This window comes from Geotrypetes seraphini, chromosome 16 (genome assembly GCF_902459505.1).
Source record: "Geotrypetes seraphini chromosome 16, aGeoSer1.1, whole genome shotgun sequence".
Classification (NCBI taxonomy): domain Eukaryota; kingdom Metazoa; phylum Chordata; class Amphibia; order Gymnophiona; family Dermophiidae; genus Geotrypetes; species Geotrypetes seraphini.
The window spans coordinates 36,927,565-36,951,281 of NC_047099.1; the positions used below are offsets into that span (position 1 = coordinate 36,927,565).

The window sequence follows — 23,717 nt, forward strand, 5'->3', positions numbered from 1 at the left end:
ATAAATCAGCCTAGTACCGCTGAGCTCATGGAATCAGTTCACCTTTGCGGGGGGGGGGAGGGGGAACATCTGGAACGCGTTAACGTCGTCCTGCGCTTTGGAGAGTCGGCTCCTCTTATGCGCGCTGCACTGATGATTTTGCGCGCAGATCAGGTTGAATTTGCCCAACAGGACTCCAGAAAACAAAGGAATTTAAAGCTGAAAGGACATTCGAGTCATTGCATGCAAACTTGTGCTTATGTGAAGATTTGTGAGGCTTTAAACCAGCTAAGCCTAACCACAGTGTGGACAGGGATTCTTGATCTGGGCTGGGTATTTAAGCTAACTTAGCTTTTTCTCTCTCCCTTTCTCCTTCCCCCAGGCCCCTCTTTAATTTGATCTTTCCAGGACTCTGCCTTCTTTCTTCCTTTGGTTGAATTTTCCAAAGTTTATTAAGAAAAGGCGCACAAAGATCAAACAGAGCAGCATATAGTCACTCCCAATAAGTGCAAACCCTCCCACCCCTTCCCTACAGTCTTGAATGATGGCAGATAAAGACCCTTGGGTCCCTTCATTCTCTCTTGCCAACAAATAGAATTCGTACAAAGAAATAGATCAGTTAAACTAAGATTATACATAAGTAACTAAGACATTTTCATTATTAACTATTAAGATGAAATTTCTGAAACAAAAAAGTTACTAAAAAAATTGGCAGGATTAGCCATACAGAGGCGGCCTGATAAGGAAAGGAGACCTGCCCTCTTGTTCTTTTCTCTTAATAAAATAAAGGCTCGACTTTCCTTGGGGGAATTTGAATGTCTGTCATATTCCTTTTCTCTAGGTCTTAGGTTTCTAGTCTCCTCTGGCCCTGTCACTCTGTTCTGGCCCAACCCTAGAAGATTGGACAAGTGTCGTCCTCTATTGCACTACAAATTCATGATTCTCAGCGACTCTTCTTTCCAGAACATCAAATAAACACTTAACATGTTCTAAATTCTTTCCCTGTCTGTTTTAGATCTTCCACGTGGGTATCTGTCTGTGGGAGATCTACTGTACTAGTATAACTCCAGAAAGGCAAACTCTTTGTGCTAGCCCACTGATAAGATCAGTCAAAAAGATATGGAACAAAATCAGCCCTGAGGCATTCTGCTAATCACCTTTTGTTTTTATTTTATTTTAAAAATTTATTCCGCCTACCAACTAGGCGGATTACAAGTTCACCTACCTAAAATAAATGACAGATACAAATACAGAATCAATAAGTAAAAGTAATTTTAAAATGTCAGAACTTCATTTTAGATTTAGACTTTATGAGAGAACTACCAACATCTCCGTACTTATAGAAAGCTTTTTAAATGGTCCAAAATTAGAACATAATCTCAGTGACCCATTCATTGCATTCCATAATCTTCAGTTACCGCCACTCAACCAATGTCAAATTCTTGGATCCACTGTCAGGCTTCTAAGTTTATTTATCAGGTTGACCATATCAAAAAATGTACTTAAATCCAAGTAGACCATATCCAAAGGGATGCCACTTAATAAGAGAAGTTGTGCATACACACATATGATCATTCTTCCTGTGGTAAAACCAACCCATGGAATGTGCAACTCACTGGGTCAACAGACTGTGTGGGCGACTAACAGCTGTCAGTTGGGTTTTACGGGTGAGGTGTGTCTTACTAATATTTATGGCAGGACTGACTTGACACATCTACCAATGAGTGGACAGAATGATGTCCTAGAGTTCCCACAGATTGCTGTGTCAGGGGCTTCCTGCTCTGGTGTACATGTACCCAGTGCAAAGACATGATGGGACCCAGGGCAGACCCAAGTGAGCCCCCTCCCCCCAACTTGCTTGTAGGTTGGTCCTCTTTCAACTTCAGGCAGGGTTAGGGCCTCCTATGACATAGGGGCCCAGAGCAATTGCCCTGTTTGCCCATCCCTGGACACATTCATATCTTGTGATAGTGCAACATAGAGTAAAGAAATATCATTCCTGGAAAGATAGGATGGGACAGAGCCAAGATTTTCTTTCTGGGGCCTTTGTGTTTTATACTTGCTTTAGAAAATAATTCTGTAAACAACGTAATGACCTCGCCTCAAATGGATTTTTGCTGTGTGTATGGTAAATGTCATTCTAAACTGGTTAAAATTGGCTTTAATAAGGTTATCTTTAATTTTTCTATACTTGTTTTATACATTTTGTTGGTTATTGTACCATGCCTTGAAATTTGATGTAGCTGTGTGATAAATGGTCCAGGTAAACTATAATCTTCTAAATACTTCATGGCCAATAAACCGTTACCTTATGATTTGGGATGGCCCACTGTTGCAAAGAGCTTTAGGGTGCAATTTGCAGAAAAATAGGAAAATACAAGTTTGCTTACATGTGAAAACATGATGATCGGTATATTAAAATGTAAATAAACTTGGAAACTAGGTGTGGGTGTGTCACTGTGCGAGTCCTGGAATCTATGCTCTCTCCCTCCATTGTATGGTGTGTTTGACAGAAAGCCCTGTGCTTGCATTGGCATTTTGTATCTACTTTTTGATATCGGAAGCAGTCTCTGTTCTCTTCCTTTCCTCCCCCTCCCCACCCCTCACAGACCCCCTTTGTTCCTGCTAGGGGGGAGGGGGGCTGGGAAAATATTCTAGGAGAGAGAAAAGCCCAATAACTTGAAGTGAGAGAGGAAACACTGTGTGAATCCCCCCCCCCCAAGTAGGAAACGCTGCAATCCCCAGCTCCAGCCAGTACATGTCTTCTTGACTGCAAGGGGTGACAGAATGCAGTGGACGCTAATTTCCTCTTAGTGCTCCAGACGCTTTAATCGACACCTAAGAAGGTGGAAGCTGTTTGCAAAATTACAATTTTTTTTTTTTTAATCAGCTCTCATTGTAACATAGTAAATGACGGCAGATAAAGACCTGAACGGTCCATCCAGTCTGCCCATTAGTTATAGCCATTAAAAATACATGATTAAATTGTCTCTTCTTTGATATTTCTGGGTCATAGGCTGACCGAGTGAGCTTGGATGGCAACTTCAGCAGTTGGAACCTAGGATAATACCAGATGGACTTTAGTCTATGGCCCAGAAATATCAAAGAAGAGATAAGTCAATTTAATCTTGTATTTTTAATGGGGATAACTAATGGGCAGACTGGATGGACCGTTCAGGTCTTTATCTGCCGCCATTTACTATGTTACAATGAGACCTGATAAAAATTGTAATTTTGCAAACAGCTTCCACCCTCTTAGGTGTCGGTTAAAGCGTCTGGAGCACTGAGAGGGTATTAGCGTCCACTGCATTCTGTCACCCCTTGCAGTCAAGAAGACATGTACTGTCTGCGTTGCAGACAGCGTTCCCTACTTTGGGAGGAGGGATTCACACAGTGTTTCCTCTCTCACTGCAAGTTATTGGGCTTTTCGAAGAGGTTTTCTTCAGTGGAATTCTCATGTGGTTGTCTAGAAGGTGCAAACGTTTTTCTGTTTTCTGGTGGGCGACTGTATTTGCGGGCATTGTCTTGATGAGAAGGTGTGTAAACTCCTATGAGCACAGACTGTCTCATCAGGACAGCGTTGCATTTGGTTTGCAGTGTTATAGAAACAACAGTCCGGGTTCTGTGTTCACATGTCTGTCTGTGGTTATGGAAGGTTACATTTGCAAACACTTGTTAACCAACCAGTACTGTCACCAAATGACCTGCTGATAGATCTTTAGGCTGGGCTACCAATGCACTTCAGGGATTAACTTTTTCTAAAGTATTTTTCAATTGTTTTTAAACACTGATGTAAATATATGCAGTAGTAGGAAACTACACACCGGCGCTTGCATTGGAGGAAAATGTTCATGGGGCAGAGTTGTGAGGACACAGATACATTTAAAAGCAGCTTCACAGCAGATGTAAATGTGCACATCAGCATTTTTATGCTGTCGGGGCTAGATTTGGGAGCCTCACTTATAAAAAAACAACAACAAAACAACCCCACAGTGCTGCTTACAGAGGCACCCTGTTACAAGATCCAGGCCATATGTGACTAGCCTAGCAGTTGCCAGACAGGTCCTGGTATGGCATGGCTGGTCCTTGAGGTGACCACAGCGAACGCTTATGAGATCTGTTTGCACACGTTGGAGACCCAGTACTTGGAGCGATGGACTCCAGAGCAATAGACTTAAGGAACAACAGACAGCTGCCGAAAAATGAAACGAACAAAAAAAAAAAAAACAAACCCTTACTGAATAAATGAAAGAAAAAATGGAAAAAGATTAACATAAAACACAGAAAAATAGGCATTAAAAGAACACAATGTGAACTGGTAAATATATACTGTACACGCAGGCAGCAGGGGCTTATTGAGAACACTAAACATTGAAAGCAATTGACACTGCCTCTTCCCATACAGTTCGTTGCTCCAAGGAATGGCACTGCATGCTGATTTATCTCCTATAGAGTCATTGTGACTGATTTTGGGGCCCTCGTCGCGAATTTAGTAACCCCAGTAGGAGCTTTGTCTGGCCAGATTCTGTCCTGAGAGAAACGCATTTAGAAATCGAAGGCAGCCTCACCGCTTCCTTCAGAAACATTCTACAATCCCAGGGATGTTCCTGTCCTACAGTTTGGGAAGCCACAGTGTGTTCCTTGCGGAATTTAAGGATTTGTGGTCTCCTGCATGCTTCTTAGTCTCGAGTCTGCTAGATTCTTAACTGGGCAAGTGTCTGGAGATGTTCAGCTCCTACTGTATGTATTTTTTTGTCTTCTGGTGCATAAAAGTTGGGGGGGGGGGAAGGAAGAGCCCATATTCAGTACTGTCCTGTGGCAATTTATTTTGGTATCCAATTGTTGGCGTCTCTGAGTTTCACAGCAAGGAGGGGCCCCTCTGTTTTATGGTTATAATTCCCCGGATAGGTTTCTGTTGCGTTCTGGAACAATTTTTATAGCTTGCGACAGCCAAGGTGCAGAAACAAGCTGCGTCAAAAGACGGAGAGCTGCAAATGCAGCAGAGAAAGAGGGTAAAAAGACAAGAGTTTACCTGAAATAGTCTGTTTAATCAAACCAGACATTGGGCCGAGTTTTACTTCAAGAAAGCTCATTACTGCCACAGGAGACAATAACACGAGAGCTTACAGCGGGGGTGGACGCAAGAGGTTCACCTTCATTTTCCCATCTTGTTTTCTGTCTCCTAATTTGGCTTCAGTTTTGAACGGATTCTGCCCCTGTTTCAACAAAGTGTCTTTAGCTTATGTAGGTGTATTGTCCCCTAGTGTACTCATTCCCTTTTAAACCTCTTCCCCCATTGCCACTCTTTAAGAGAGAGTAATGGGCCCAGAGGAGGCTGTAGCTATAATCAGACTGGAGGAACAGTGGGATTCCGGTAAGCTAAAAAACCCCCACATTTAATCTCTGCAGATGGACAAATAGTGTAGTAAATGACCCCTTCCAGATATTATTAGACTTTGAGGGTCTGTTAGGACAGACAGTGATGGAAGGGATGCCTTGGAGATCTTACGAAAGTCACACAAGAGATGCTCTTTTTGTCTCCTTTTCTGTTTTCATTCCTGGACTGATGCAGTTCAAGGCCTGGTCTCTGCATCCAGGCTATCGTCAGGACTCATTCTTATCTGTCTGCCAAACAGTTAAGTTTGCACCTGCATTGTAAGCCTTGTGGGAACCAGCTGCGTGTTTTCTATGGATATGGGTGAGAGGAGGAGGGGTCCGAGGACAGTGGAATCACTGATGGGTTACATCCTAGCTAGACATCTAATAAATCTCAGGTTTATCATATACAGACATGCCAACTTTATATAATCCTACCGCGTGGATTGCTGTTCCCTGAAATGGAGAAATAGAAGCTGAAGATAGATAAGGAGATCAAAGCCAACTCCCTTCCTGTTGTAGTAACACATATCTTATATTGTCTCTGGTTTTATACTGAAATAGCGATGAGACCAGACTACCTTAGAGACCATGTGAGGAAGGACCCTATGTGGTCTGCAGCGCTAGAGTGTTTTCATATTCTCTGGGTAATTCCCAGGTCTGTGAATTCAATAAAATAGATTTGGGGAGAGGGAAATTCTTGAATTACTTGTATCCGACTGTTTATGTGTCTCCCACCTTCTCTGGCGAGGCCTTCTATGCATTCTTCCCCCCTTTCTTCATGGTTTCCTTTCTATCTGAGCAGCCTATGAATCTTTTCCCCCATTCAGCTCCGGGCTACATTCTGCTGACCCAGTACCCGCCCACTCAGACACTGCTGCTCCTTTCTGGAGGCAGAAAATCAAGAAGAAAGGGGCAAATTTATAGGACTCATCCAGCCCCAGCTCTAATGCCGCGCTTTGAGCCTAGAACAAGGGAAGGCAACCTTCATATACAGAGGGCCCACATCCTAGCAGGCCACAACATGTACATAGTGTCGGAACCAGAAATGAACAGAACTCCATGGATCTGTGATAAATAAGTAGAAAATTTAACTAAAAATGCTGGAAACAAGCTGCTCTGGAAATATTTGCAAAGTACAGTATTTAAAACATCCAGAACTCGGGTTAATGATGCTTTCTATGTATTATTTCCCATGATCTCGCAGGCTGCACAAAATTCAGTCGTGGGTCACAGGTTGCCCGCCACTGGTCTAGCGCCTTGCCCTTCATCAAGGCACCCGCAGTGGGAGCCCATTAGAGGGATTGCAAATGTGTGTTTTGGCTCTGTTTCTGCATGTACATCCGTCTGTGACTGTATGTGTGTTGTATAGAAAATTGATTTACACCAAAACACGCCTCTGTATCGAGTGTGGGTGTTTTCACTATGTGTATCTCTCTGTATGGGGCCTGGATATGAGACTCTGGTTTGCAATTAATTTTACGAAGGAAGACGGTTAGTAACCAACTCTGTAGCCAACAAATTCCCCAGGTCTTGTCTTCATGCTTCCCAACTGCATGGGGCTCAGATGATGGGTCCCTAATTTACTTCCATGCTTGAGGGCGGAAGTGACTAAGCAGGAGATGCAGCTTTAAACAAAAGCAACCCAAAAATTGACACCCCCCCCCCCCCCCTATGAATCCACAGAAGGGTGAAAGTTCAAGACAAAGAAAACTGTGGAGTCTGATGTTACTGATGAAGGTAATCCACAGTCTTTAAAACAATCAAGTTCATCCACATTGGAGGGGTCCCTTCTTTGTCTTAACGGTTATCTGTGTAGCCACAAAAGGAAAATTGGTGGCTATGTTCCCTAAGCATTGTTTGCATTTGGTTTGGTTTGGCTTATTTATTTATATCCCGCCCTTATCCAGGGCAGGTTACAAACTACAAAAATACAAAGTTACATTGAAAATTTGGTGGTGGTTGTTTTTTTTTTGTTTTTTTTTAATCTCGTTCTGATTCTTTAAAGTGCTCTGAAGCTCCCCCCCCTCCCCTCAGTTCATGGTGGGCTCTGTAAGTTCTCTTTTGGGGGGTTATTTTATCTCCAGGTTTACTCCTTCCTGGTGAGAGCGGCCCTTGCATCATCCAACCAGGGGCTCTTCTGGCTGTTCCATCTGCAAAATGTATCCATTTCAAGTCTTAATTGTTTGGCGATGAGATTCTGCGCCCACTTGCTGCTTATTTGGGCTTCTGAAAACTTACGAAAGCTCATTTATTTCTGCAATATTTTAGATTGTTATCGGCTTTCCTGCTGAACAAGAACGTGCGCTTGTAGGGCTAGTCTCAGTTAGGGCGTTGGTCTTAGACCAGAGGGCCGCCACGTGAGCGGACTGCTGGCCACGATGGACCACTGGTCTGACTCAGCAGTGGCTATTCTTAGGTTCTTATGCAGTGTTTTTCAACCTTTTTACACCTATGGACCAGCAGAAATAAAAGAATTATTCTGTTTACCAGCGGTTGAAGAACACGGGGCTAAGTCGTGTGCCAGACCCCGCCCATCTCTACCCAATCTCCACCCCCAAAATAGTACTAATTGCACCTTGCACGTCCCGTGCCTCATCTGACGTTGCAACGTCAGAGAGAAGGCTTCCGGTGCAGGCGCAGGATGCCCGTAGGAGCCGCTGCCCGTGGCTTTGTGCACTGCATCAGTGAGGAAGAGGGAGCTGGCATCGATCGCACCGTGGACCGGCGGTTCAAGAACACTGTTTTGGGCCTGATGCACGTGCTGGCCCTGTGGACCTGCACTGGTCCATGGACCGGTGGTTGAAGAACACTGCTCTTATGTAGTTATTTAACTTTGTTCCACTTTTTAGGGAGTGGGCAGGTTATAAGTGCATTTAATAACATACATACCAATCAGATGATGCAATTTGTGCCATCTGAGCCATGAATAAATAAAATAGCAGAAAGGAGCCCCCCCCCCCCCCCCGCCTCAGACTCGCAACAAAATCTCTTCAATATATTATTACCCAGGAAAGTCTGTTCTGTCTTGTCATGCTGGTATTATGGCTTTTCTCACTGAATTACTGTTTTCCCCTTCAGCGATGGACAAAAGTAACGACAGGCTTGATGCTGTTTGCCATTTGAAAGTGGTGGTTTTAATAACCATCATTCGTGCTGGAGATTATTACTACTACTATGAAGTATTATTTCAAAAGCGCTACCAGCACGCAGCGCTGTACAGCAAGCATGTCTGATCCGTGTTAAAGAAGCCAGATGCCTTTTAGTCCCTGAAAATGCAATCCTGGCTCTCTGTGATGAGCTGTCTGTTTTCTAGAAGGGTCCGTAGTTGCTTTGTGGTTGAAGTCTCGCCACCCCTCTTCCCTCCCCCGTGTCTCCCCTTCAGCTGCCAAACTCTTTGTGAAAGGTGCCTTTGGTTCTGGGTCCACCTCTGCTGTAGGTGGGGGGGGGGGGGGTACTTTTATAACCACAGCTGCCCCAGCTGGCAGCCATACAAACCCAAACTGTCGGAACATCTCGAAGAGAGATTGTGAGGATCCGTGTGAAGCGGCGTTTGTGCTGCAGTCGCTGAAAAGCCTCTTCAGATGCCTCGCCTCGCCAATTGTTTCAGCAGCCAAATTTCAGGCTGAAACCTCCTCAGTTGCTGCCCCTGTTTTGTGATTGTGCGGTGAGGAAAGGGAACAAAAGAGAGGCCAGGGAGCGGATAAGAGAAGAGTAAATGGGATTTAAAAATATTACGCTCCATTTGTCTTCAGCTCCATTGACCAGAACAGCAAAACGGCTAAATAACCACCCCCCGCCAGCGTCGTGTGCATGTGTATGAACTGGCATGTACGTGAGCATATGGTGTGCTGTTTTGCTTTTTTTTTCCTCCTTCCTAAGCCATTCGTCAACTGGGAGGTAGTTGAAGGGGTACAAGAGTATTACACAGAATCAGAGCAGCCCCTCGAGAGGATAAGAGCTCTCTAGACTTGTATTTATTATTCTCCTTATAATTTAAAAACGTTGAAGCCTTCTAAGAGCTCTTGAAAGGGAATCCTCTTGACCTCTTAACAATCCCAGCCCTTCATGAAAAATTTGATTGCTATGAGGTGGTATATGCAGGAACTTTTTACACCTCGGGTAGAGGGGAGTGTCTCTAGCACAGGGACAAACCAATCTCTGGTGCCCCCCCCCCCCCCCTTCCATTGTGCTGCCTACGATTCGAAGATTGGTCTCGTGAAAATCATCACAACCCGTGGGGATCCTATTCAATGACTTCTTCACACCCACACAGCTGAAGATTTTTAGACCCCCGTGCCGCATCTATGCGAGAGAGAAATTTGCACGAGACTTCTTTTGTTGCCCATGTGCCCAGATTTCTCTGCACACACTTGGCACCCGCAGAAGCAAATCCGTAATTATAAATTAGAGAGTTAAGCAGTTTCGGCAAGTCAAAATGTGAAGATCGAATTTTAAGAACACGAGAACCAAGCCCTTTTGTGCCCTGATTAAAGCAGTGTTTTCAGCAAATTTGTGTGTACATGTTCAGTCCTTAATATTCTTGAAATGTTGGGATCTCGCCTTCTCTCCCTGTAGTAAACATTCAGTAAAGAAAACACAGGACAAGAGCTACAGGTATGCAGAGTAGAGAATGACACGGGGACAAATTTGTCCGCACAGGAACTCAATTTCCCCTGTGAGTTTTGTCCCTGTCCCTACCCCATTCTTGTAAGCTCGACCTTAACTACAAAAGCCTCGAACACTTATGATTTTAAAGTGTTGAGGCTTGTGCAGATCAGGACAGAGTTTGCAGGAATGGGGCGGGGACGGGAAAATGAGTTCCTGTGTGGATGGGGAAAAATCTGTCCCCGTGTCATTCTCTAATGCCGAGCACTCTAGGAGGGCTGTTTTGTACCATTTGTAGAACTTTAATTCTGCCCATCTCAGTCCAAAGTACTTTTAAAAATAGTAAGAGTATGTAAAAATGAATAAACTAATCCAGGCCTTAGAACAGTGTTTCCCAAGTCAGACCTGGAGTACCCCCTTGCCAGTCAGGATATCCAATGAATATGCAAGAGAAATGTTTATACAGTGGAGGCAGTATATGCAAATCAATCTCATGCATATTCATTGTGGAGATCCTGAAAATCTGACTGGCAAGAGAATACTCCAAGACCAACTTGAGAACCACTGCCGTAGAAAATCAAGTAAAGTATTCCTCAGACCTAGTCCTGCAGTTAAACAGCTGGCGCCCTTCTGATGGGTCCGCTAGTGGTGAGAGCGGCTCTGTAGGCGCCCTTCTGATGGGTCCGCTAGTGGTGAGAGCGGCTCTGTAGGCGCCCTTCTGATGAGTCCGCTAGTGGGGAGAGCGGCTCTGTAGGCGCCCTTCTGATGGGTCCTCTAGTGGGGAGAGCGGTTCTGTAGGCGCCCTTCTGATGGGTCCGCTAGTGGTGAGAGCGGCTCTGTAGGCGCCCTTCTGATGGGTCCGCTAGTGGTGAGAGCGGCTCTGTAGGCGCCCTTCTGATGGGTCCGCTAGTGGTGAGAGCGGCTCTGTAGGCGCCCTTCTGATGGGTCCGCTAGTGGTGAGAGCGGTTTTCTTTTCAAGCGGCTCTGTAGGCGCCCTTCTGATGGGTCCGCTAGTGGTGAGAGCGGCTCTGTAGGCACCCTTCTGATGGGTCCGCTAGTGGTGAGAGTGGCTCTGTAGGCGCCCTTCTGATGGGTCCGCTAGTGGTGAGAGCGGCTCTGTAGGCTCCCTTCTGATGGGTCCGCTAGTGATGACAGCGGTGTAGGCGCCCTTCTTTTTCTTGTATACGTAGTAAATGACAACAGATAGTCTTTTAGCTTGCTACAAAGGCCCATCCAGTCTGCCCAGTAAGGTTTTGTTCACCTATATGGATCCCTGCACCTAAATCACTTTGAGTGGTACCATTGCCTCTTAGGGTTGTCACTAGTACTTCATTCAGGTGACCTCCTATGCTTCCTTGTAAGTGCAGTGGTCTGTAGAAATGTAGCTGCCACACCATACAGCAATACAGAGTGCTGCAAGCCAGTCTTTGTTCCTCTAGGAATTTTCTCTTTTGTTTTGTCTCCTGAGTTTTGAATTTCTCTACCTTCAGGAGGGTATTCCAGACAACTACTATCCTTTTCATTAGAAACCCTCTTTTCTGATCCTTGGAACTTGCACTTTATTTCCATTGAAACACATTTTTCTGCCTCTATTCTGTTCTCCCACTGTTTTTTTGTGCGTAGGTTTGTAGATCTTGACATCTAGTGCAACTTGCCCACCAGTCTCTGGACTGCTTCTAACTTAGCTGATCTTTAGACATCTACAGTGACCAACCACTGCCTCTATTTTTCTTAATGCAAGTTGGTCCACTGCCTTTGCCTCCCACTCTGGGTATAGTCGCCACCTTGTTGCACCTTGAGATCATCAGAAGCCGTGGTCATGAAGTTATTGTCCCAGCCAGTTCACGTCGGCTCCTGTGGTCTTCTGCACCACAGATTAATTTTATTGAAATGAATAGTCTGACTTTCGCTCATATATGAGTATACAAAGTAGATTACAAAGGCATGGTAGATGAAGATCACAAGGGCCCACCCAGTAGCTACTGTTCCATGCGTTCTTGAAAGCAAAGTGCAATTATTTCACTGGTGTTTTGGACTGACCCCTTTTCATTAAGGATTCTTATGCTTCTACCACAGGAGCTTGGGTCAGGGGCTGAAGCTGCTGGCGGTCTTGCTGCTGCTGGACTAGGGTTCAGGGCCTCCGTTGTCTCTTATCCCCATTGCTTTGCACTTTCTTCTCCACCCCACCCCAGTTTGCTGTTTTCAGCTGTTCATGCTCATCTTTGTGTGTAGCTGAGTGGGGTATCTGATGATGATCAGTAGAGCAGCATCCCTTTTTACTTATATTCCTAACGGTAGGGGCAGATCAGCAGAAGAAGCCTTGTATGTTTGTTTGTTTTTTTAATTTAAATATGGCTGGAAGTAACCGAATGGTTAGAGCAGCAGAGCATCCAGAAACCAAGGTTCAAATTATGCTTCCACCACTGACATTCTTTGTGACCCTGAGCAATTTGCTTACCTCAGATTTGAAGTGCTCTCGAGGAAGAAAACACCTCTTGTACTTGACTGTAACTTCACTGAACTTGTTTTTGAAGAGCTTTGCGTATGTTTGTTTATTGCGAAGACTTGATATACTACTTTTGCTGGATAGCAGGTCAATACAGTTTACATAATCAAATTAAGGGAACAAGAAAGGAACACCAATTTTGTCAAAAAAAAAAGTCCCAGAGTTATACAGAGACAAAGGATTAATAGCACACCAGGAAGTAGGGTTTCCAGGAGCAGTCTGCAGTCAAAATAGTTCAGAGCATACACCCAAAATTAGACTTTATAAAAGTATCTAATCTGCAGTTTCTGGGTCACTCTTTGCCTAACTAGGTTCAAGGTGATTTATAATTTAGAGCAGGAGTGTCCAACCTTTTGGCTGGAAAAAATGTTTCTGGGGCCGCGCAAATGCTGCAGCAAGACAGAGGAGGGAGTCGGCAAGACGCTAAACACCCTGGGGCAGCAGAGGAAAACACTGCAATGCCCTTGACCGGGGCCGCACAAAATACTTCACGGGGCCGCATGTGGCCCTTGGGCAGCAGGTTGGACACCCCTGATTTAGAGCATCACAGTAAGAATAGGAATCAAAGGGGGGGTGGAGAGAGGAGCTGCTTTGTGGAAATCTCAGGGGAAGTGGAGAGAAACAATTTAGACACAAAAAACATCATTTACCGTATTTTATTACATTTTCTATACCGTTCTCCCACAGGAGCTCAGACCAGTTTACATGAATTTATTCAGGTTCTCGAGCATTTTTCCCTGTCTGTCCTTGCGGGCTCACAATCTAGCTAATGTACCTGGAGCAATGGGAGGATTTGCCCAGGGTCACAAGGAGCAGCGGGGGTTTGAACCCACAACCTCAGGCTGCTGAGGCTGTAGCTTTAACCACTGCGCCATACACTTCCACCCCACCCCCTCTCATTAGACATATAGTGCACTGGTATGAATTACTGTCAGTTGATTTAATACAGAGGTTGTGATATCTGGGGTATTGAGAGAAGCGGAGTCTATGGTGATTAGAAGCAATGAGTGGTTTGTTGTTCCATACTACTTAGATGTCAACAGAGTATATACTGGACTTTCAAAGAGGAATGATTTTAGCTCCTTCTGAATCTGAGGTAGTCTGGTTCAGACTTGATGAGTCCTGGGAGATTGTTTCAAATCTTGGTGCCAATGTAGGGTGAATTAAAAATGAAATATGTGCTTGTATCGGACTCCTTTGGGGGAGGGGAGGGTAAGGAGTAATGACTTGGGGTTTCTGATTGATGATGACCAGGAGTTGGTGAGATGTAAGAGTGGTTCAACGGAGTTCCCATGTAAGATCTGAAACATTGTACATGATATTGTGAATGTGATGCTCGCATTGGTAGGCAACCAGTAGAGACTTCTGTAGTAAGATGAGATGGGATCAGTTTTTTTTAGACCAAATATCAGTCTTATTGCAGTGTTTTGTATCAGTTGCAGCTTGCGCATGAGGCTTGAGTTTATGCCAGTGTAGAGGGAATTGCAGTAGTCTAGTTGGGATATCACCAGTATTTGCGTCAATGAGGCAAAATGATGATCATGGAAGGAAGGTCTAATGAGTCTTAACGGTCTCATGCTGTAGAATGCTTTTTTTCATAGATTGGAGATTTGTGATTCGTAGGATAGGATGGAGTTGAATCCCCAACCAAACCCTTTGGGGTAAAAAAAAAGGGGGGGGGGCAACGGCCTAGAATGCCATCACTTATTTCCAGACTCCAGAGAAGCACAGGCATTTGGCTCTAGTCTGCAGGGAAGAGGAGGATAGGTAATGAGCCTGGAGTAAAGCAGAGAGTCCTAATCCTAATCTTCTCCTGTTAACTCCTGCTCCTGATCCACCCAAGCTTTTCTTGGATCCACAGCTCCACTTCCTTTTTATCTGCAAATTAAGCCCTGTATCAGGGGAGATGGCATGTCAATGAAGAGAGACAGCAACTTTTGTGCAGGGTTGATGGATGCTCTCCTCCCTCTCTCTAGATGCAAAGTAACCTTCTCCCAGGAAGGAATTGACAGACCCTCATTGCAAGTCTTGCTGCTTGCTCCCCACGTCATTGCTGCTTATTTGGATTTTATGAGAGGTCAGATGTTTGCTGCTTTGGTCTGCATTTTATTTTCTGGAGAGAGGGAAAAAGATCCCATTCCGTGGCAGGTATGGAATCCGAGGTGAGAGCAGAGAAGAAGCCCAATTTTTGCCCCCACAATCTGCAGCCCTATAAAACATGCAATGTGCGGCTTGCTGTTTCTCTAGATGTGCTCTGGAGCAGTGGTTCCCAACCCTGTCCTGGAGGACCACCAGCCAGTCGGGTTTTCCGGATATCCCTAGTGAATATGCATGGAGCAGATTTGCATGCCTTTCACCTCCATTATATGCAAATCTCTCTCATGCATATTCATTAGGGCTGTCCCGCAAACCCTCCAGGCCAGGGTTGGGAAACGCTGCTCTAGAGGAAGACGATGGTACAAACAAGGATTTGGGGTTTGTGGAGCAAAATAGAAGCAAAATTAGCATTATTTCACGAAAGAGTAACTTTAGTGTTTAGAGGGCCTCTGAAGCATTTAGGGGGAAATTCATCAAGGGCTACTAATTGATTTTAGCCCCTTGACGAACTCCCCTTCTTTCCTTGTAGGCCAGGCTGTCTCGTGGAGACCACAGACATCCCTCTTCCCCAAAACGTAGCCCAAATGCTTCCTCAAAGAACTCGCAGCTTAAGTGGGTAAGCTGCCAGTATTTCCAGTGAGGAAAAAAGGCAGATAAGAGGGGGCATTTTATTTTAGAAGAGTTAAGAACATAAGAACATAAGAAGTTGCCTCCGCTGAGGCAGACCATAGGTCCATCCTGCTCAGCGGTCCGCTCCCGCGGCGGCCCATCAGGCCCATTGTCTGAGCAATGGTCTATACCTATCTATACCCCCCAATCCCTTTTTCTTCTAGGAATCTATCCAAACCTTCTTTGAAACCATTTAATGTTTTCTTGTCTACAACAGCCTCTGGAAGCGCGTTCCATGTGTCCACTACCCTCTGAGTGAAAAAGAACTTCCTAGCATTTGTTCTAAACCTATCCCCTTTCAATTTCTCCAAGTGCCCCCTTGTACTTGTGGTGCCCCTTAATTTAAAAAATCTGTCCCTGTCTACTTTTTCTATGCCCTTCAGGATCTTGAAGGTTTCTATCATGTCTCCTCTAAGTCTTCGCTTTTCCAGGGAGAAAAGTCCCAACTGCTTCAATCTGTCAGAATATGGGAGATTTTCCATTCCCTTTATCAGTTTGGTTGCTCTTCTTTGTACTCCCTCAAGTAACGCCATGTCTTTCTTGAGGTACGGCGACCAGTACTGGACACAGTACTCCAGATGCGGCCGTACCATTGCACGATACAGCGGCATGATGACTTCCTTCGTCCTGGTCGTAATACCCTTCTTAATGATACCCAGCATTCTGTTTGCTTTCCTAGAGGCTGTGGCGCATTGCGCCGATGCCTTCAGTGTTGCGTCTACCATCACTCCCAGGTCTCTCTCCAGGTTACTAACCCCTAGTGGTGTTCCCCCCATTTTGTATGTGAACATCGGGTTCTTTTTCCCCACGTGCATGACCTTGCATTTCCCCACGTTGAAGCTCATCTGCCACTTTTCGGCCCACTTTTCCAGCTGCATTAGATCCTTTTGGAGATCTTCACAGTCTTCCTTGGTTTGAGCCCTGCTGTATAGTTTGGTGTCATCTGCAAATTTAATGACTTCACACTTAGTTCCCGCCTCTAGGTCATTTATGTAGATATTGAACAAGAGTGGTCCCAGCACCGACCCCTGCGGAACTCCGCTCGTGACCCCTTTCCAGTCTGAGTAGTGACCCTTTACGCCAACCCTCTGCTTCCTGTTTGCCAGCCAGTTTTTGATCCATCGGTGGACCTCCCCTTGTACCCCGTGGTTCCATATCTTTTTAAGCAGTCTCTCGTGTGGCACCTTGTCGAAGGCTTTTTGGAAGTCAAGGTAAATAATGTCTATAGATTCCCCTTTATCCACCTGGCTGTTCACTCTCTCAAAGAAGTACAATAAGTTTGTGAGGCATGACCTACCCTTACAGAAGCCATGTTGACTCGGTTTTAGCTGCCCATTTTTTTTCGATGTGCTCATAGATGCTGTCTTTAATCAGTGCCTCCATCATCTTTCCCGGGACTGAGGTCAGGCTCACCGGCCTGTAGTTTCCCGGGTCCCCCCTTGCACCCTTCTTAAAGATGGGCGTGACATTTGCTATTTTCCAATCCTCCGGGATCTCTCCGGTTTTTAAGGATAGGTTGCATATCTGTCGAAGTGGTTCCGCTATTACGTCTTTTAGTTCCTTGAGTACCCTTGGGTGAATGCCATCCGGACCCGGCGATTTGTCGCTCTTTAGTCTGTCGATCTGCTTGAGTACATCCTCTTGGCTTACCTCTAAATCGACCAGCTTATCGTCTTGGTCTCCTATTACGATCTCCTCGGGTTCCGGAATGTTGGTTATATTCTCCATCGTGAAGACTGACGTGAAGAACTCATTTAACCTGTCAGCTATCTCTTTCTCTTCTTTTACAACTCCCTTTCTGTCTCCATCGTCCAATGGTCCCACTTCTTCTCTCGCCGGTTGCTTCCCCTTGACGTATCTGAAGAACGACTTGAAGTTTGTTGCTTCCTTTGCCAGTCTCTCTTCGTATTCTCTTTTTGCTTTTCTAACCACTCGGTGACACTCTTTCTGGTGTTCTTTGTGCCCTTTTTGGTTCTCCTCTGATGTAGAATAAGTAAAGGCGGTGTCCAGAGAGCTGTGATTTGCACCAGAGGACAGAAAGATACCATTAAAGAAAATGGGTCATTAGGGCATAGACAGGGGGTGGATAAGCAGAGTGGGCAGACTTGATGGGCTGTAGCCCTTTTCTGCCATCATCTTCTATGTTTCATCTTCTAAAGATAAGTGCAGGTCTTTTATCTAAAAGATTTTTGGAAATACGTTTTTGTGGTAATAATTTACTGAACGGAGTTTTTCTTAGGCCAACGATGTGTTTCCTATGACAATTTTGTAATTGGAACACTGAGGTCTTTTCTCCGTATAATTTAGATACCTGCTAAATTGAAGTCTCTGGTAAGGGGATTTAGTGTATCTAATTTTTTCTTACATGGGACTTGAAGGTACGGGTACCCAATGCTCCCTCTGGGTGCGTGCAAAGTTTTTCTCATGCGAGCAACAAGTTCTAAAACCCAATAATAATTCCAGATTTGCAAGTATTTTTGTTACTAATCATGTACAATTTGTGAGCAATTGCTCATGTGTTCAGCTTAGAGGGAATATACGAGTTAGGTGGTGCCCGGGCTCTGAGTCTCTTGGAGCCTTATACTGTGGGGGCTAATTAATTAGAATATAGCACTTATGTCTTAATTAGCTGAACCCCTCCCCCACACAGGGGTTTATTAGAGCTGGCAGCTGTGGATCTTGCTGACCCATGGGAGGAGGGGGGGCAGGAGACGATGGGTGGGCGAAGATGAATCTTCTCAGATCAGCAGAGAAGTTAATTTTACTGCACATGAGTCAGCCCAGACGTAGGCATTTTTTATTATTTAATTTCTTTTTACGATTTTTAACAGAGGGAATATGTCAGCAGAATCGGAGCCAGGGATAATCAGAGCCGCTCGTAAACACAGTAAAAGAGGAACTAGTAAGCACTGAAAATAATCCAGCTCCTACTTTTCTTAGCCTTTTCCACCAGAAGGAGCGGTGGGGCATGGTGCAGGTGCAGTACCAAAAGGGAATGCCACAGGAGTGGAGAATGACACATGGGTCAAATTTTTCCCCGTCTCCGTGAGTTTTGTCGCTGTCCCTGCCCCATTCCTGTAAGCTCTGCCTTAACCGCACAAGCCTCGAACACTTATGATTTTAAAGCGTTTGAGGCTTGTGCAGATGAGGACGGAGCTTAGGCATTGGTGGAATGAGGCATTATGACATCACAATCTCAGCTCTAGAATGTTGCTACTTAGGATTTGAAAGGGTTTGAGGCTTGTGCAGATGAGGACGGAGCTTAGGCATTGGTGGAATGAGGCATTATGACATCACAATCTCAGCTCTAGAATGTTGCTACTTAGGATTTTAAAGGGTTTGAGGCTTGTGCAGATGAGGACGGAGCTTAGGCATTGGTGGAATGAGGCATTATGACATCACAGTCTGAGCTCTAGAATGTTGCTACTTAGGATTTTAAAGGGTTTGAGGCTTGTGCAGACGAGGACGGAGCTTAGGCATTGGTAGAATGAGGCATTATGACATCACAATCTGAGCTCTAGAATGTTGCTACTTAGGATTTTAAAGGGTTTGAGGCTTGTGCAGATGAGGACGGAGCTTAGGCATTGGTGGAACGAGGCATTATGACATCACAATCTGAGCTCTAGAATGTTGCTACTTAGGATTTGAAAGGGTTTGAGGCAGATGAGGATGGAGCTTAGGCATTGGTGGAATGAGGCATTATGACATCACAATCTGAGCTCTAGAATGTTGCTACTTATGATTTTATAGGGTTTGAGGCTTGTGCAGATGAGGACGGAGCTTGCAGGAATGGGGCAGGGACAGGAAAAAATTTCACGGGGCCAGGACAGGAAAATGAGTTCCCGCGGGGCCGGGGAAAAATTTGTCCTCGTGTCATTCTCTACGCAGGAGTACTGGCTATCAGGAGCTTATGATTTCCACAGCCCCCTAGCTTCTCCAGGCATCTGGTAGTTTTCTTTTCATGCTGAAAGCGATACCTCCCGAATGGGTCTGTGTTCACCTGCTGCTGGTATTCCTGGAGGTTCCCAAAGGAGTGTGTTCAGCAGGCTTTCTACTGACTTGTCTACTGGGACCGTTCAGTGAAGCAGCTTCTAATTAGCGGCCTTGTTTTTTGGTGCCCCCGCTCTCCTCCTGAGAGATATGTGGGTTGGGTACCGTTGTAGGCTTTTTGTTGCTGTGAGATTTTCCCCAGAAAGCCTCAGGGGACATGGCAAGAAGCTGGCAACTTGCAGATTTTTCAGGTTATCGTGTTGTGTAACGAATACTTTTCCTTTGTCTCATCCGATGTACTGGAGAAGAGCATTCCTGGTTCATTTTTCATGGTCATTCAGACTTCCACCATCCTCTTTGCGCTCCTTTTTAGTGGCAGTACCATCGGCACCTCTTTCTTCATGTCCTTATCAAACGGTGCTTGTTTATAATATAATATAAATTCTGAAAAGCTTGCTTATAAACTATATCATAACGATGCAAAGGGTATTCATCCTGCATCGACTTGATTCTTGGGAATGGTAGCTGATAAGGCTGGCAAAGGTGCCATTTAACAGGTCACGACTTTGGCAAACCTTTCTTTGTGTTTTGCTTTGATTCCTGTGAGCTGGGCATGGTCTCTGGTCCCTGCAATTAGTGTAGGGAGGGAGGGGTGAATTTGTATCACTTCTCGTTGCCCATCGTGACAAAGCACTGATGTACTAGGCTGGTCCTGGAGGTAGGTAAACAAGGCCCCGCCATGACTGGCGAAGGTGGACATCCACAGGAAAAGGAAGCGAGGTTCCTGATGGCCGCTCTTGGGTCTAATTGCAGAAGGTAATAGAGCAACTGGCTTGAGATTGATTGTTTAATTAAAACCCAATTAAAAACCCTATTGATCCTGTTAAGCAAAGCCCAAAAGGTTGGACTTTAAAGAGATTAAACAGATCTTGCCTCTGTCAGTAGCTAGACTAAGTAAATCTCTTTTATATTATATGTTTATGTATCTTTTGTTCTCTGACAATAAAGCTAAATGTGCTTCACACATGAGTGGCGCTGCCAGAAAGAGACTGGGCCAGATAATAGTAAAGAAGGCTTTAGGAGGTTACTGGAACCAGGGACTCTGGGGGAGGTCATCTGCATCAGCATTGTTGTGAGGGGCAACCCCAGTTTAGGGCTTTGTTTTTGGGGGGTTTTCGTAGAGCTCACTGGATGTTCAATTTCATCTTCATCTCCATAAGTTATCTATAGCGGTGTTTCTCGACTCGGTCCTGGAGCAGGTTTTCAAGATATCCCCAATGAATATGCACAAAAGAAATTTGCATATAATGGAGGCAGTCTATGCAAATCAAGTTTATGCATATTCATTGGGGATATCCTAAAAACCTGACTGGCATGGGGGTGCTCCAGGACCGAGTTGAGAAACACTGATCTACAGTATGCTTCAAAGCTTTTTTTTCCATGTGGTTTGCCTTATTTTCATTTCCCCTTCAGAAATGATGTACTTTGAGATTTTGTTTGTTTTGATATGAATATCCCAGCAACTTCAAGAAGTGTGGATGATGTCTATCAGAGGCACCAATGAATTATGCCTGATATGTCCTGGGCCTAAACATGACATCCATAGTTATGACGCGTAAGGTCTTTTGTGGCTGTCGGAATAGAAGTTCTTATGTTCCTCTGAGTTCTGCTGAAGTTCTTCAGTATCGGCCTCCAGAAACCCTGGAGCTGTAGCCTCAATGCCAAGTATCAGTAGAGGCCTTTGGAACAGATCATCATTGAATTCCTACTCAATGTATGCATTAAAGCAGTGGTTCCCAACCCTGTCCTGGAGGACCACCAGGCCAGCCCTAATGAACATGCATGAGAGAGATTTGCATATAATGGAAATGACAGATATGCAAATCTGCTCCATGCATATTCATTAGGGCAATCCTGAAAACCTGATTGGCCTGGTGGTCCTCCAGGACAGGGTTGGGAACCATTGCATTAAAGGATCTCTTTACTGTGAGCATCAAGTGGAGATGAAGAGGTGCCAGTATTAAACCTGTGTGCATAGTCCTAGGAATAAGGAGATGGCAGCATCTCTAGTCTTTTAGAGAGAATCGCTTATCCTTCTTCACAACTGAGGGCATACAGCAGCTTTCAAGGATACACCTTAGAAGACCAAGAGGATGTTATAGCTACTGTAACCCAAGTTCACTCTGAGGAGCTAGATAGGAAGATCCAGGAGATGCTTGACTATCATCAGTGCTTTGGCAGTCTGCTTCTCCCTGAGTCTTGAAAGAGGAAACCAGCCTGAACTGAAGTCTAGGCGAGAACAGATACAGACAGACCTCACAGAGTCCTTGTATGTTATACCAGTGGTTCCCAACCGTGTCCTGGAGGACCACCAGGCCAGTCCTAATGAATATGCATGAGAGAGATCAGCATATAATGAAGGTGCCAGGCATGCAAATCTGCTCCATGCATATTCATTAGGGCTATCCTGAAAACCCGACTGGCCTGGTAGTCCTCCAGGACACGGTTGGGAACCACTGTGTTATACAACTTTACCTCGGATTGCGCCTAAAATAAAATTTTATCTGATGCACTAGAGTAGAGAATGACACGGGGACAAATATTTTCCCCGTCCCCACGGAAACTCATTTTCCCATCCCCGCAAGTTCTTTTCCTTCCCTGCCCCATTCCCGCAAGCTCCGTCCTCATCTGCACAAGTTTCAAACACTTTAAAATCACATGTGTTCGAGGCTTGTGCGGTTAAGGCAGATTTTACAGGGACAGCTACACAACTTGCGGGATGGGGAAAAATTTGTCCCCGCATCATTCTCTACACTAGAGCCCTAACTTGGCCCTTGCCTTCTCTCTCCAGGTTTTAAGCAGATGTATTAGTAGGCCATATGCTCTTGGCCATGACTGCTATATATACAGTATATACACACACATCTATATATTTTTTCTCATCTTTTGCACAAAGCATAACAGAGGAAAATAAAATCCTGGAAATCAATCCAGTTTCTTTGTTTGCTGCCCAATTGCCAAAAGGACAAACCTGTGTCAACACTACATGAGGGCCTTGGGGGTAGAAGTTTGGGGGCATCATTGCTTCTCTCCATTGGCCTCACTGCGAGGAGTGGGATGGAAAACATGGAGAAGCAGACTTTAAAAATAGGTAAGAGTGGTCTGGTTTGGCTTCACCTTATAAATAGAGTCTAATGGCCTGTGCCATGAATGTTGTAGCATCCTTGATATGGCTAGCATCTGGCTCCTATTACATTCGGAGAGGTGACTTATTTTTCCTGTGGTGTCGTTTTAAACTCTCCCTTACAGAGTTTGACTAGACAAATGAGGCCTGGCCCAGCACACAGACTCACACACACTGCTGGGTTCTTTGCGTGCTCATCAGTGACTGGAAATGCCCATGGCCTTACTGAAAAGGAAGATAATGGGGTAGAATAAGACCTTGTGATAACCCTAATCCCTCCCTAGCTGTAGCAATTGTCAGAATGGGATCACTCATGCAATCCGGGCAGAGGGCAAGCAAAGCTGCTACCTTTTAAAATTCCTGTTCTAAAAACCCATTCATGCAGAAGTGATGCGGACAGGACTGCATTTGTTGTCTTAACCCTTAGACAGATTGCTGACTTGTTTTTCCTGGCTGCATCCCCGAGCGCAATCCTTCCTTACATTTGCTCTGTGCTCACTCTCTGGGGGTTTCGACAGTTCCTAGAGACTGATATAAACAGTTTGTAAAAGCAGCTTTTATTTCGTGACCTCTTATATCTCGCCAATCCATCAACAATTCCTTCTCTCAGTGAGTTATATTTTAAAACATATACAGTAACATAAAAATAGAAACGGAGAAAAATGAAGGCGATAAAGACCCATCCAGTCTGCCCATCTGTGCCATCCCAGGCTTCCTTGAATTCAGATACAAATGTTACACACTATAGAAAAACATTAAAAATACAAACACACAAGGCTGTGATTCCCAAATCTGTTCTGGGAGAACCCCAGCCAGTCAGGTTTTCAGGATATCCACACTGAATATGCAAAGAGGCATTTTATGCAGATGTAACTCCTGCATATCCAGTGTGGATATCCTGAAAACCTGATAGGCTAGGGCAGGGATAGGCAATTCCAGTCCTCGAGATCCAGAGCCAGGTCAGGTTTTCAGGACATCCACAAGGAGGCAGTGCATGCAAATCCATCTCATACACATTCATTGTGGATATCCTGAAAACCTGACCTGGCTCCAGCTCTCAAGGATCGGAATTGCCTACCCCTGGTCTAGGGACAGGTTTGGAAAATCACTGACAAAAGGTCCAGAAGCCATAAACAGATGAGCCTCCAATTTTCTACAAAATTGATAAAAAGTCATGCTCATCTTACTAACTGATAATAAAACCTGTGGGAGGGAGGGAGGGTGATTCCACATGAGTGGACCTACCATTGAGAATGCCCTAGCCCAGGGCCGCAATCCAGTCGGGCTTTCAGGGTTTCCGTAACGAAT

At 45.0% G+C, this 23,717-nt stretch overlaps 1 protein-coding gene across 3 annotated transcripts in view; it reads left to right on the top strand.

Annotated features, from left to right (window-relative positions):
• The window catches only part of EFNA3 (ephrin A3), a 127,443-nt gene that overhangs the window by 46,557 nt on the left and 57,169 nt on the right, over nt 1–23,717 (top strand). The window lies entirely within an intron of this gene.